The sequence below is a fragment of the Rhinolophus sinicus genome, chromosome 14 (assembly GCF_057876585.1).
Source record: "Rhinolophus sinicus isolate RSI-liver-muscle chromosome 14, RSI-T2T, whole genome shotgun sequence".
NCBI lineage: Eukaryota > Metazoa > Chordata > Mammalia > Chiroptera > Rhinolophidae > Rhinolophus > Rhinolophus sinicus.
In genome coordinates, this window is record NC_142514.1 from 156,773,090 (window position 1) to 156,785,597 (window position 12,508).

Below are 12,508 nucleotides of genomic sequence, written 5' to 3' on the forward strand. Positions count from 1 at the left end.
TGCTCACATCTCTGATGATTTCCTCAATTTAGAGTCTTATAACTAAAATTTTACATCTTAAAATACAAGTTATTTTAATATAGACATGTATCACTGAATTGCACTCCAGCAGTATTTTATTAATATATCTTTCAATAGCAGTATATGAAAGGAGCCATGACATTACCTCCAGACTAGCAATGAATGTCATCATTAAATTATTCTTTTGCAAATTCAATAAATTAACAAGGCATATTGTTTTATTTTAAAAATTATTTCTTTAATTACTAAAATTGACTATTAAAACTTGTATTATTTATGAAACATAAGCATCAGAATTTTTGACTGTTAATAATTATATAAGGTCTATTGAGTCAAGCATATCTGTATAATCATATGTGGAAGGTTTCTTTTGTTTGGAACTTTATGAAAATAAAAATAATTTTTTAAGAACAAATTAATCCAAGCTATGTAATATAAATTAAACACATATTATTACGAGGTCAGACAATTAAGTTTGCGAACTTGCCACCATGTGCTTACATTGGCAGCACTGTGCAAACAGCTCTGTAAGGTTTCATAACCTTGGTATATTAGTGTCTCACAGCTGTGTTCATGTCGACGCGTGGCAGTGTCTTGCTGAGTGGCGTTCATTATTGTTGTGTGTTTTTGTGTGCTGTCATGAGAATGTCTGAGCTTGAATTAGAGCAAGGAACAAACATTAGATTTCTTGTTAAACTTGGCAAGAGTGGATGTGAAATCAGGGACATGTTAGTCCAAGTTCATAGGGATGATGCCTTGAAGAAACAGCAGTGTACAAATGGATTAAATGTTTTTCTAAGAGGAGAGAACACATCATTGATGAAGAGAAGTCAGGGCGGCCAGTAACAAGCAGAACTGATGAAAACATTGTAAAAAATCATGGAATCATGCGTCAAAATCATCAGCTGACTGAGAAGCATAGCAGACCAACATCAACAGAGAAACAGTTAGGAAAATCTTAACTGAAAATCTTGGCATAAGAAAGGTGTGTGCAAAAATGGTCCCGAAGGAGCTCACCAATGAACAAAAGCGAAGGGAGCTTTTAACCAGTAAACAAGTAACTGTATTGGAACACCCTCCCTATTCACTAATCTGGTCCCCAATGACTTCTTTCTTTACTCGCAGATAAAGGAAATATTGAAAGCAAGACGTTTTGATGACATTCAGGACATCAAGGTTAATATGACGACAGCTCTGATGGCTATTCCAGAAAAAGAATTCCAAAATTGCTTTGAAGGATGGACTAGGCATTGATGTCAGTGCATAGCTTTCCACAGGTAGTATTTTAAAGGTGACCATAGTGATATTCAGCAATGAGGTATGTAGCACTTTTTCTAGGATGAGTTCACAAACTTAATTGTCATACCTCATATACAATAACTAAGGAAAACTACTGAAAACAAAGTCTAAAATTTATGAAATAGGTGTGACTATAAAATTCCATTAAGGAGAAAGTTTGACATGTTTGAGGGATTGAAATATATCCAATATGTAGTCTGGTCCCACATGTCTGTCTATCCCTTCCTTGTTCCACAGCTATAGTAACGATTTATCTGATGTTCTCTGTCTTTGATTATGCATTAATTTATTCACCTAGTTATAATGTTGAAAATTAGTTTATGCAGAGAATTACTCGTCTAACTTTGTTCTTCTGCTTTTTCTGACTGTTTTATGGAACTCCTATTCTCTCTCTCTCTAACCTGATAATGCTTTCTGGTCTGTACTACTGAATCCTATAAGTTTTCTGTAGTATTTGATGATGGAGGGCAGTTTCAAGCTCCTAAATTTCACTTTTTTACCACACTGGAACCCTAAGTAAAAATGTCTTTTTTCTTCATCATTATACAGTACCATTATACTTCAAGAGTGTTTCTCCTTCATTCTTCTATGTTTTGTGTGGCTGGCTACCTAGGTTCTGCTTGTTAAATGAACATGAAATGTATAGATGAAAATATTTCACATAGACAAGGTCAAAAGTTGTGAATTTGGATACCCCTAAGATAATATCTATGGATATTCCCAGAATTGATTATTCAAATATGAGTAGAGAAAGAGAAAAGGGGAGGAAGCAAAAGATTTACAAGTTCTGACAATTAAATTCATGAACTTGTTACAATGATGTTGCTAATCTTTTTTGATATCAGAGGGATTATTCACTATGAATTTGTACCTACTGGACAAACAGTTAACCAAGTTTACTATTTGGAAGTGCTGAAAAGGCTGTGTGAAAAAATTAGACAACCTGAACTTTTCGCCAACAATCCATGGCTTTGCATCACAACAATGAACCAACTAACATAGCATTGTCTGTGAGGGAGTTTTTAGCCAGTAAACAAATAACTGTATTGGAATACCCTCCCTACTCACCTGATCTGGTGTCCAATGACTTCTTTCTTTACCCAAAGATAAAGGAAGTATTGAAAGTGAGACATTTTGATGACATTCAGTACATCAAGGGTAATATGACAACAGCTCTGACGGCCATTCCAGATAAAGAGTTCCAGAATTTCTTTGAAGGGTGGACTAGGCACTGGCATCAGTGCATAGCTTCGCAAGGGGAGGACTTAGAAGGTGACGGTAGTGATATTCAGCAATGAGGTTTGTAGCACTTTTTCTAGAATGAGTTCTTTAACTTAATTGTCAGACCTCATATATATGAAGAGCTTAATCTATTTAGTTTTTTATAAAGTAAAACCTGAACTAAAGGTAATAGGTTTGATGATGAAAATGGAAGAGAGGTAAAATTTGTCAAACACCTACTAAGTGCTAGGTACTGTATATTATATACTTGACATTAAGCTAGTGAGGAAAATAAGGATAACTCTTATTTTTTAAATCAGCATTTTAACATGCTACTTATTACATTTAAGCCATAGAGCAATCCTAATTATATATATTACATATAGTATATATTATATATGTATGTGTGTATCCATTTATAACTCACAAAACTTGGATTTATAAATTCCCAAGATCAAATTGCTAAGTAAATGGTAAACCTAAGATTATGGACACAAATCTGTCTGACTCTAAGAGTCATGCTCCTAATTACTATTCTTTAGTGTCTCCTTGTGAAGTATGTTTAATTACCAGTTTTAGAGTTCAGAAACTGAGGGTCAAATTCATTAAGTAGCATAGCCAAGGACATTAAAATCCAGATCTGTTTTGAGCCAAAGCTCTAAATTACCCAACATCGAGGGAAATAAATAAACGAACATTCAGTTGTTAAGAACAAATCTCTTGGATCTGAAAATATGGATGGCTAAAAAGAGCTATCAAGCAATGTTAATTAATTGAATATAAAAGGATTACTCTTCCAGTTAAGAAAAGCAAAGGTCCTCACCAACTCTAAATTGTAAAGAATATTTTTCTACATTCAAGAAGACCAGTTCTGAAAAAACACCTACTCTTTAGGTCAGGATGTTAAATGTAATTGATTATCTCTGCTTTGGTGTGAATCATTAGAATACACACTAATCAACAGGGCAAACCACTTGAAACAAATCATTTGGAAATGCCAATGAAACAAGGAGGAAATTCTGCTCAGAAATATCAACCCCTATAACAAGTGATGGCTCCACTGTGGAAATTCTGATTTACAGATTTTAGGACAGCTCAGTGTAAATACATGATCAACTACGTATCTCTTTCGAGTCAGAAAAACTCTCTTTCAAAAGACTTTACAGAGATCTAAAATACAGAGAATCAGAGGTTTTGTCAAGTATAGAATTTACAGATTAGAAGTATTTTTCTTTCTTTCTAAATAAAATTATAATAGTGTCCCTTATATGTAGGGGATACAGTCCAACACCCCCAGTGGATGCCTGAAACTACGACAGTACCAAACTCTAGGTGCACCATGTTTTTTTCTTATACATTCATACTTTTCACTTACAAGAAGCACATTATGGCTTCTTTTTGGCATATTCAAATTGCCAGCCTTACTATTCTTGCTCTTTGGAGCCATTATTAAGTAAAACAGGATTACTTGAACACAAGCACTGTGACACCACAGTCGGTCTGATAAGCGAGATGACTACTAAGTGACTAAAGGGTAGGTAGTCTATACAGTGAGGATACACTGGAAAAAGGCAATTTTCCACTTAATATTTTCAAACTGTGGGTAACTGAAACCATTGCTAACGGGAATTACCTCACTTCCCTCTCCTAGGTTTTATCAAGTCAAGTGGGTGAAGCCAGCTTGCTCTTTTGAAAGTTAAAAAGACTGTCCACTCTGGTAAACCCTGCACCAAAAGTGAATAAAATCAAAGTAAAGGATTAAAGTGTGTGATTTTAATCCTCCAGGTTAAAAATATAATTAAAAATAAAAACGTCCTTATAACTGAATTGGTTTTGGGGACACATCTCACTTCCTATCTAGGGCAGACACATTCCCAATCTTGATCCTTAATAGGTAACAAATACAAATGGGTTTCATCATAAAAGCAACTTGTATTCATTGTTAATAACCATTTCTAGTGTTTCCAATGGAACTTTCTAGAGTGAGAAAATGTTCTATATTTGTTCTGTCCAATACACTAGCTATATGTAGTTATTGAGGATTTGTCTTTAATGTTCATTAGTGTGATTGATAAACTAAATTTTAAATTATATTAAAGTGTAATTGCTTTACACTAAATTTAATAAACAATTTTATACCACTAAATTTGACAATGTAAGGTCAGCTGAAAGACCCAACCTATCAACACTCACTCAAGGAAAAATAAATAACCAGAATAGCTCTATATCTGTTAAAGAAATTCAATTTAGAGTTAAAAACCTCCCCACAAAGAAAACTCTAAGCTCAGGTGGCTTAACTGGTATCAAACATTTTAAAAAGAAACTATACCAGTTGTACACAAAATCTTCCAGAAAATTAAAAGGGAAGGACTACTCCCAGGTCATTTTATGAAACCAGCATTACCCTGATACCAAAACCAGACAAAAGTATTATAAGAAAACAAAATCATCAACCAATATCCCTCATGAACACAGCTTCAAAAATCTATAACAAATTTTTAGCAAATTGAATCCAAAACCGTATATAATGAACATTACATGATAACCAAGCGGGATTTACCCCAGGAATGAAAAGTTGGTTGAATATTAAAAAATGAATGCATGTAACTTACCATATTAGCAAACAAATCCAAAAAAAGATATAATTCTGTCAATAAATGCATAAAAGTATTTGTTGAAATTCAAAATCCATTCCTGATAAAAATCTTAGCAAAATAAGACTAGAAAGGATCTTCCTAGACCTGATAAAGTGCATCTATGACAAACATACAGCTCACTTAATTTTTAATAGTGAGAGACAAAATGCTTTCCCCTGAAGATCAGGAGCAAAGGAAGGATATCCGCTCTTATACCTTCTATTCTACATTGTAGTAGAGGCTCTAGCCAGGGCAATAAGGCAACAAAAAGAAATGAGGCATCCCCTTTGGAAAGGAAAAATTTAAACCATCTCTATTTGTCGACAACATGATTTCTACATAGCAATAATTATGCTGAGTGAAAAATAGTACCTACTGTTTGGCTTAATTTATACAAAATTCTTTAAAAAGCAATTAATTTATAGAGATATAAAGCAGATAATTAATTTATGTACATACAAAGCAGATAAGTGGGTGCCTGAGGATTGGGGATTGACAGGGAAGGGTGAGCGAGAGGGAGAAATGACAAACGGGCACAAAGAAACTTTGGGAGAAGATGATGGATGTGTTCTTGATTGTGCTGATGTTTTTTATGGGTGTATACACATGTCACATTTACCAAGCTGTAAACTTTAAATATGTGCAGTTTATTGAATGTCAGTGAAACCTCAAAAAGCTGTTAACATTTTATGTTTAAATAGTCACATGTAACAAGTGAGTGCAGCAGTAGACAGTGCAGATCTATGCTAGTAAAGCCTTCAAGGTTATTTATGACGTTAATGAAGTAAAATGCCATGATCAAATATGATATCTGCTTGGGATATAAAAGAGGAAACAGAAGCACTTGTGCTGTACTTGTCAGTTTTCATCACTATATGGCTCCTTCTACTATTCCAATTGCCTCTTGCCAGCTCATGCAGTCATGGAAATATGTAGTCTTTTATTGGGGTCAAAAAGGAAGTCTGGAGAGGCAGAAAATGAACAATAATATTGTTTTCCAACTTTGGCAACTTTCATGGAGTTTTGCCTATAGTCATTTTACAATAAATCTTTCTTAAATCATAATTGTCATAATTTTATTGAAATGTAATTGGTGCTCAGTTAATTTAAATATGCTACAATTTTTAAAGAATGATCCTGCCTAGGTAAGCTAATGGATCACATTTTTTTAAAAACGATTTTGTTCTTATTACCTAAAAAAAATCACACTTCAAAAAAAAAAAAAGAAAAAAAGGAGTCTCATGGCTGTAAGCTTGAGGAACACGGATATAAGTTTAGTAAGAGTTATCTTGCTTTTCAGGATTCATAAGAACTGAAGCGTTCATGCTTGTAGGTAATAAATACATGGGGAAGTGAAGACAATAGTGAACTGACCTCCTTTAGATAAATAAAACATAATATTGCTTTCTGAGAGTTAAAACTATATAATAGATGGTTAAGAGCAGTGGTCTACACCATCAATATGGAGAGGAAAATATAAGAGTATCTTCCATGATAGTAAGATAAGAGTATAACTCAATTTAAGGAATTAGCGTAATGAAAGAAACAATGTCAAGAATAAAGGCATCAAGTAGTGACTAAAACATACAAAACTGAAAGTCAGAAGGTGTACCTTGCCTGTTTCCCTTAAACACTAACCAGGGGAGAGAGTACCCTGTCAAGATGACTGAAGTATCCTCCCAATGTAAAAGGATTTCAATCTTCAATGGAAGCAGAAAATGTGAAATGGAAAATCTCATGTACCCTCCGAAGAACAGAATTTAACAACTGAGAGATGGGATTCCTATAAATGCCTGTTTTACTGAAGACTCAGGCTTATCTCCTGACTGATGAACATCTGCCAAAAATCTCTCCCCATCTTCAAGAACTTAATGCTTGGACTCTGTCTGGCTGTACTTCCCACTCTGTACTCCTTGCCCATAAACGCAGCCTACCCTAAACCCTCAGTCAATTTGTCTGCAGTTTGCTACAGCATGCATCTCAGGAATTGCAATTCTTCTGCTCTTCCCAAATAAACTCAATTTCTGGTAACTCAAGCTTGCCTCACTTCTTCATTTAGGTTGACACCACCTTTCAGGGTTCTCTATTACTGGGATGCATATAAGAGCATCAGAAAGTTAAAACTCAAGGAAAACAAGTTGTTTTTCTCTCCAACAACTACTGTTTCCTTTCTTCCTTAGTTTAACAAACATTTTATTCAAGTATCAAGCTTTAGAGAATTCTAAATCTGTTTCAAGCTCAAGGGGTGAATCATGATGTACTTAAACTAATATTGGTAGAGAGGTTTGGAAAGTATAAGCCAAGTAAAACACCCCCTTCTTCTTCGTCTGAGATACTGTCATCTGGAAGTGATACTTGGAGCCATGGCAGCTATCTTGACATAATAAGGTTAGTCAAGCAAGAGAGGGCAAGTCAGGAGGACAGAAAAATAGAAATCAGATCTTCAATAACATTGTGCAGCCACTGAATTTACCAAGTCTGGAACTTCCCTTCAGGTCAGGGCTACTCCATTTCATTACTGTGGACATTTTGGGTTGGAGCATATTTTGTGCAGGGCTGGCTGACCTGTGCATTATAGGATTACAGGATGCTTAGCAACATCCCTGGCCTCTGCTCACTAGTGGCACCCTACCCCTAATGGTGACAAGCAACAATGTCTCCAGATATTGCTAAATGTTCTCTGGCTGCCAAAATTGATCCTAGTTGAGAACCACTGCTCTAGATTTATTGGTATATGAGATAATATATTTTCTTTATTATTTTTGGCATTTTAATTGGATATGCAGTCAGAAGCATCCAAATCCAGAACTTCATGGCATCAACCATACCTTTTATCCATTTTAACCTCTTTTTGTTCTGGTATCTTTGCAAAATAATAATTAATCATCATCATCATCATCATCATCATCATTATCATCATCATCATTTTTTTTTTTTTTTTTTTTTTTTCTGAGAGCTGTTTCCTGCATGGTTTGTCTCCTCAGTCATTGTCCACAGGACTCTGAGAAGCTGTAGGAATATGCAGGTGCGGACTCGGAAGCCCAGCTTCATTTCCAACGTTGTGGAAAGGGACTGTACGTCACGGGGCAGAGCTCATCATCATCATTTTATCTTTCTTCTTCCCTTTTTGTTTTCCTTTCCTTGCTTTCTTCTCTTTTTACTTAGCATGTCCTCTTCCCCCTTTCTTCTTTTCCTTCTCTCTCCCTCCTCTCTTGTCTCTTCATTTCCTTCCTTCCTTCCTTCCTTCCTTCCTTCCTTCCTTCCTTCCTTCCTTCCTTTCTTCTTTCTTTCCTTCTTTCTTTTATTTGAATCAGAGAAATCACGAGTCTGAATAAAATAACTATAAGAATTAGCTTTGGTAAAGTTGAGACCATTACAATGTACGCATTAAATCAAAGAAGTTAGAGTGACGAGGCCACACTTGTCAACGGGTGGTTGAATAGAACAGCAACAAATGAATTACCACATCTGTTCATCTTTCTCAGAAGTATTGCCAAGCATAAATCATGTATGCTGATTTTGACTCTCCTGGTGAGATATAACAAAATATTCTGCTCAGAAAATGGCTGAGTCACTCCAGACAAAGCCAGAATAGATGTAGTACAGTTGAGGAAGAAACCACACTCAAATGACATTGCTCAGCGGTTACCTGTGAATGACCCTTACTCTTGCTCACTCCCATTGCCATCAGACTGCCACAATCCTTTCATAATGATAACAATCGCCTTTATTTTTCTATATGTTTGTGAAAAAGAGTTTCTTTTATGAAATTACAATGAAATGTAGCATTACCTGAATGAGTTAGTTTCAAGTGAGCTTAAGGTATGTACTAAAATGGCTACATTACAACTAGAGAATTCTCTGTCTCTAGAAGTCTTCTATGGCAGACGTAGTATACATATAATTTAACATAGTTAAAAGTAGTTCTACCAAATTCAGTGTCCTTTTTTTGTAGCAAGAATAACTTAATGTCTTCCTTCTGTGTTACACAACCACAAGTCTAATGGAGCATTTCTATCTCAGAATTAAAAGGTCATGCTTTTCAAAGATGTATATAAATTCAATGCCAAGGATTTCATTAGCCATGTTATGACAATTAAATAACAGCTTTACGCTTTAGGAGGCAAGTAAATATCACCTTTGAATGGAACTTGTAAATAATTTAAATCTTAAAAGACATATATAGCTTTTCATAGAGTGCATATGATTATACCACCTGGAAGGTTTTATCAGCCAAATAAATTTAAGTTCAACTCTACAACAATTCCAGTAAGTGATTATAAAACCAGGGTTCCAAAATTGGTTGCAAAGTATTCTTTCATTCTATTTTTGGAAAACTCCAAAGTAATTCTTCCCTCCCTCTCTCCCTTCTTTCTCTCTGTTTTTCTTTCCTGCTTCCCACAATGCTTATTAAATGGTAATATGTAACACGTTTTGTGTGAGGTCTAGGGAGACAATACTGAACAAAATCCAGTCCCTAACTTCAGGGAGCTTACAGTCTATATACTGAAGCATAGCAGAGTAAAAGGATAATAGAATATAAAAGTGTCAAGACAGAGCTTAACTCAAGTACATCAAGAGAGGAAATCAGCAAATCTTATTGTATTACACCCAGTGTGTCCTACACACTGTGCTTACAGCTAGGGAGCTTACACAACAATTCTTACTCATAGTAAGGCAAAATCTGCCTCTTTGTAACTTTAATTAATTGGGTCTAGTTCTGCCCTCTGAAAACATGCATAATAATTCTACTCCTTGTGCCATGTTCAATAGTCTTGTCAAAGAAGAGTTTTTCTTCCTTTTTCCTTGTCAGGCACTAACGAGCAAACTCAGATCATCTATGATTATTACCAAAATGAGTCATTAATGTTTTTCTGTTATGGGAAATATGGAGGAAAGGTTGTTTGGAATTTTCTATCTTTGTTCATTTCAGCTGTGAAAACAAAGCATGAAAAGGCTGCGGTCCTTCCCAATCTCCCTTTCCCAGAATATGTTCTACAAACAGTGGCATTGATGAGTCATCCTCACAATTGACACAAAAGTCAGTGATCCAATTAGTATTCCAGTCTGCATTTGAATTTCAGAGGGTGAAAAATGTCAGGCCGTTAGAGGACTAATTTTATCACAGTTGAATTTTCTAGATGGTATATAATAGAGACTTTAGCTTATCACCATTTCCTTTCCTTTGGTAAAAAAAAAATAAATAAATAAAAAAAAATAAAATAAAATAAAATAAAATAAAATAAAATAAAATAAAATAAAATAAAATAATAAAATAAAATAAAATAAAATAAAATAAAATAATAAAATAAAATAAAATAAAATAAAAATTAAGCATCACAGGGAATGTAGGATTTGGTATACACATTGTTTCAAGAAATGTGAATTCACTGAATAAGCCACTGCTTGTAAATCAGGAGCTTTGGATTCTATTCCCAGTTCTGCCACTAATTAACCATGTGACCTTGGGAAAGTCACTTAATTATTTCAGGTTTTATATCATCAACTGACTATATTGATAAGGTGAACTTAATAATTACCTAACACTGCTTTCTATGATTTTGAATTTTTTTAGATTTTGAACAGTATTTATTGAAGAAATACTTTAAAAGTCTGAGAATCAAATAAAAAATGATCCCGGATCTACCATGTAAGAGTTGTGGATCTTAGCTTCTGAGAATCAATCTTCTTATCTGAAATAATAATGATAGCTAACTTTTATTGAATCCTTATTGTCCCAAGCACTCTTCTAAATATTTTATATCTACTAATTCAATAGTCATTACAACCCCAAGCTAGATATTATTGTTATCCCCATTTAATCTGAGATGACAGAAACTGAAAAAATGGAGGCATAGACAATAAGATTAAATAACTTTCTCTAGGTCATAGCTAATATGGATTAGAGTCAGAATTTGACCCTAAACAACCTTTTTCCAGAGTCCACACTCATAACTGCAATGCTATGGGAATAATATAGCACCTATCAGTGAGCGTTGATATCCGGTGGTGGTGATAGTGGTCAGAGAAGTAGTATCTGTTTTCTCCTTTGAAACTTCCTTTCTCCACTTCAATTGTCTAGTGTTTGGTTTTCATCCTACCCTATCCATTTCATTGGAGCTATTGGGATATACAAATGAGGTAATTCATAAAACTTTAAGTATACTATAAAACTAGTGTTGTTTTATTAACATTATTATACCAAGAATGATTTCTCTGTCTTTCCATCACTAATAAATCCATTAATTTTAAATTTCTTCATGGACCATCATAATCAATGCCAATAATAGATGACCAGGGCTTTTAACCTGTCACAGAAAACAGATATTGTAAATAACTCAACAGAAAGAATCCCAGGCCAAAACAAAAATCTTAAGTTGTTTCTGTTTTTTGTTTTGTAATGTATAGGGAGGGTATCATTATGAGAAAAGAAATGTGTAATTTCTACCAGGTTTTAAAAAATTATTTGATGTAAAGTAGACAAAACCCACATTGCCTTATAGATCCCATGTTGGGAATTATTATGTGGGTTGGAATTATTGTGAGAGGCTGAGCTGAGATGCACTTCCCTCCACCCATTCTTTCCACAGACTCAGGGATGCCAAATGGCTTCAACTAACTCAGGAAAGTTTTTATTTGCTGTTTTCTAATGTATCTCCAATACATACGTATATTTGTTTTTTCAATCACTCCTATGATGGCTGCTTTCTCCTATGACTCAAGAGTTATAAAATCTTGATAACATCATCAAAATGGTGGCGTGAGGTGAGCCTCTGTAAAGCTCCCCTGAAATTTACAGCTAATCAAACAACAATAACTCCACAAAGGACTCCACAAAGGACTCCCTGCACAGCAAACAGGCAAGACAAAGAGGCCCACTACTGAATTCACCTAAAGGTGGGCGAATGGCGCGAGCAGGGGAGGAGGGAAGGGAGAGGTGATGAGATGGAGCCGCGTGGGCCCAGTACGCAGACCGAGCTCAGTGCTCTGAGCTCATTACATCCCGGAATTACCGCAGCTGTGGGAGAGGGAAGAACTCGGACTGCTAGGGCTCCGCTTATGGCCCACAGGGCTGAGGGGCCAACATGTAACATGGCTGAAGCCAACGCTGATGGCAGAGACCTCGGAGAAAAGACTGAGGGGAGAAGGCTGAAAACGGTGGTTTAAGCCCTCCCTGCCACAGAGAATGGAAGCTGTAGGCACTGAAACTAGCCGCCCCCTCCCTACCCTCCAAGAGTTCACCCCGCCCTCACCTGCCGGGTGCTAGAAGCAGAACAGTAGCAGTGTCAGATCAAAAGAACAGAATATTTGCTGTTCTGAGAACTGTGGAC

The 12,508-nt window shown here is 35.3% G+C and overlaps 1 non-coding gene across 1 annotated transcript; it reads right to left on the reverse strand.

Annotated features, from left to right (window-relative positions):
- Positions 1 to 8,131: 8,131 nt before the first annotated feature.
- On the reverse strand, positions 8,132 to 8,322 carry LOC148755886 (small nucleolar RNA SNORA73 family). The gene has a single exon (XR_016018791.1). It is a non-coding gene; the product is annotated as a small nucleolar RNA SNORA73 family (small nucleolar RNA).
- Positions 8,323 to 12,508: the final 4,186 nt, after the last annotated feature.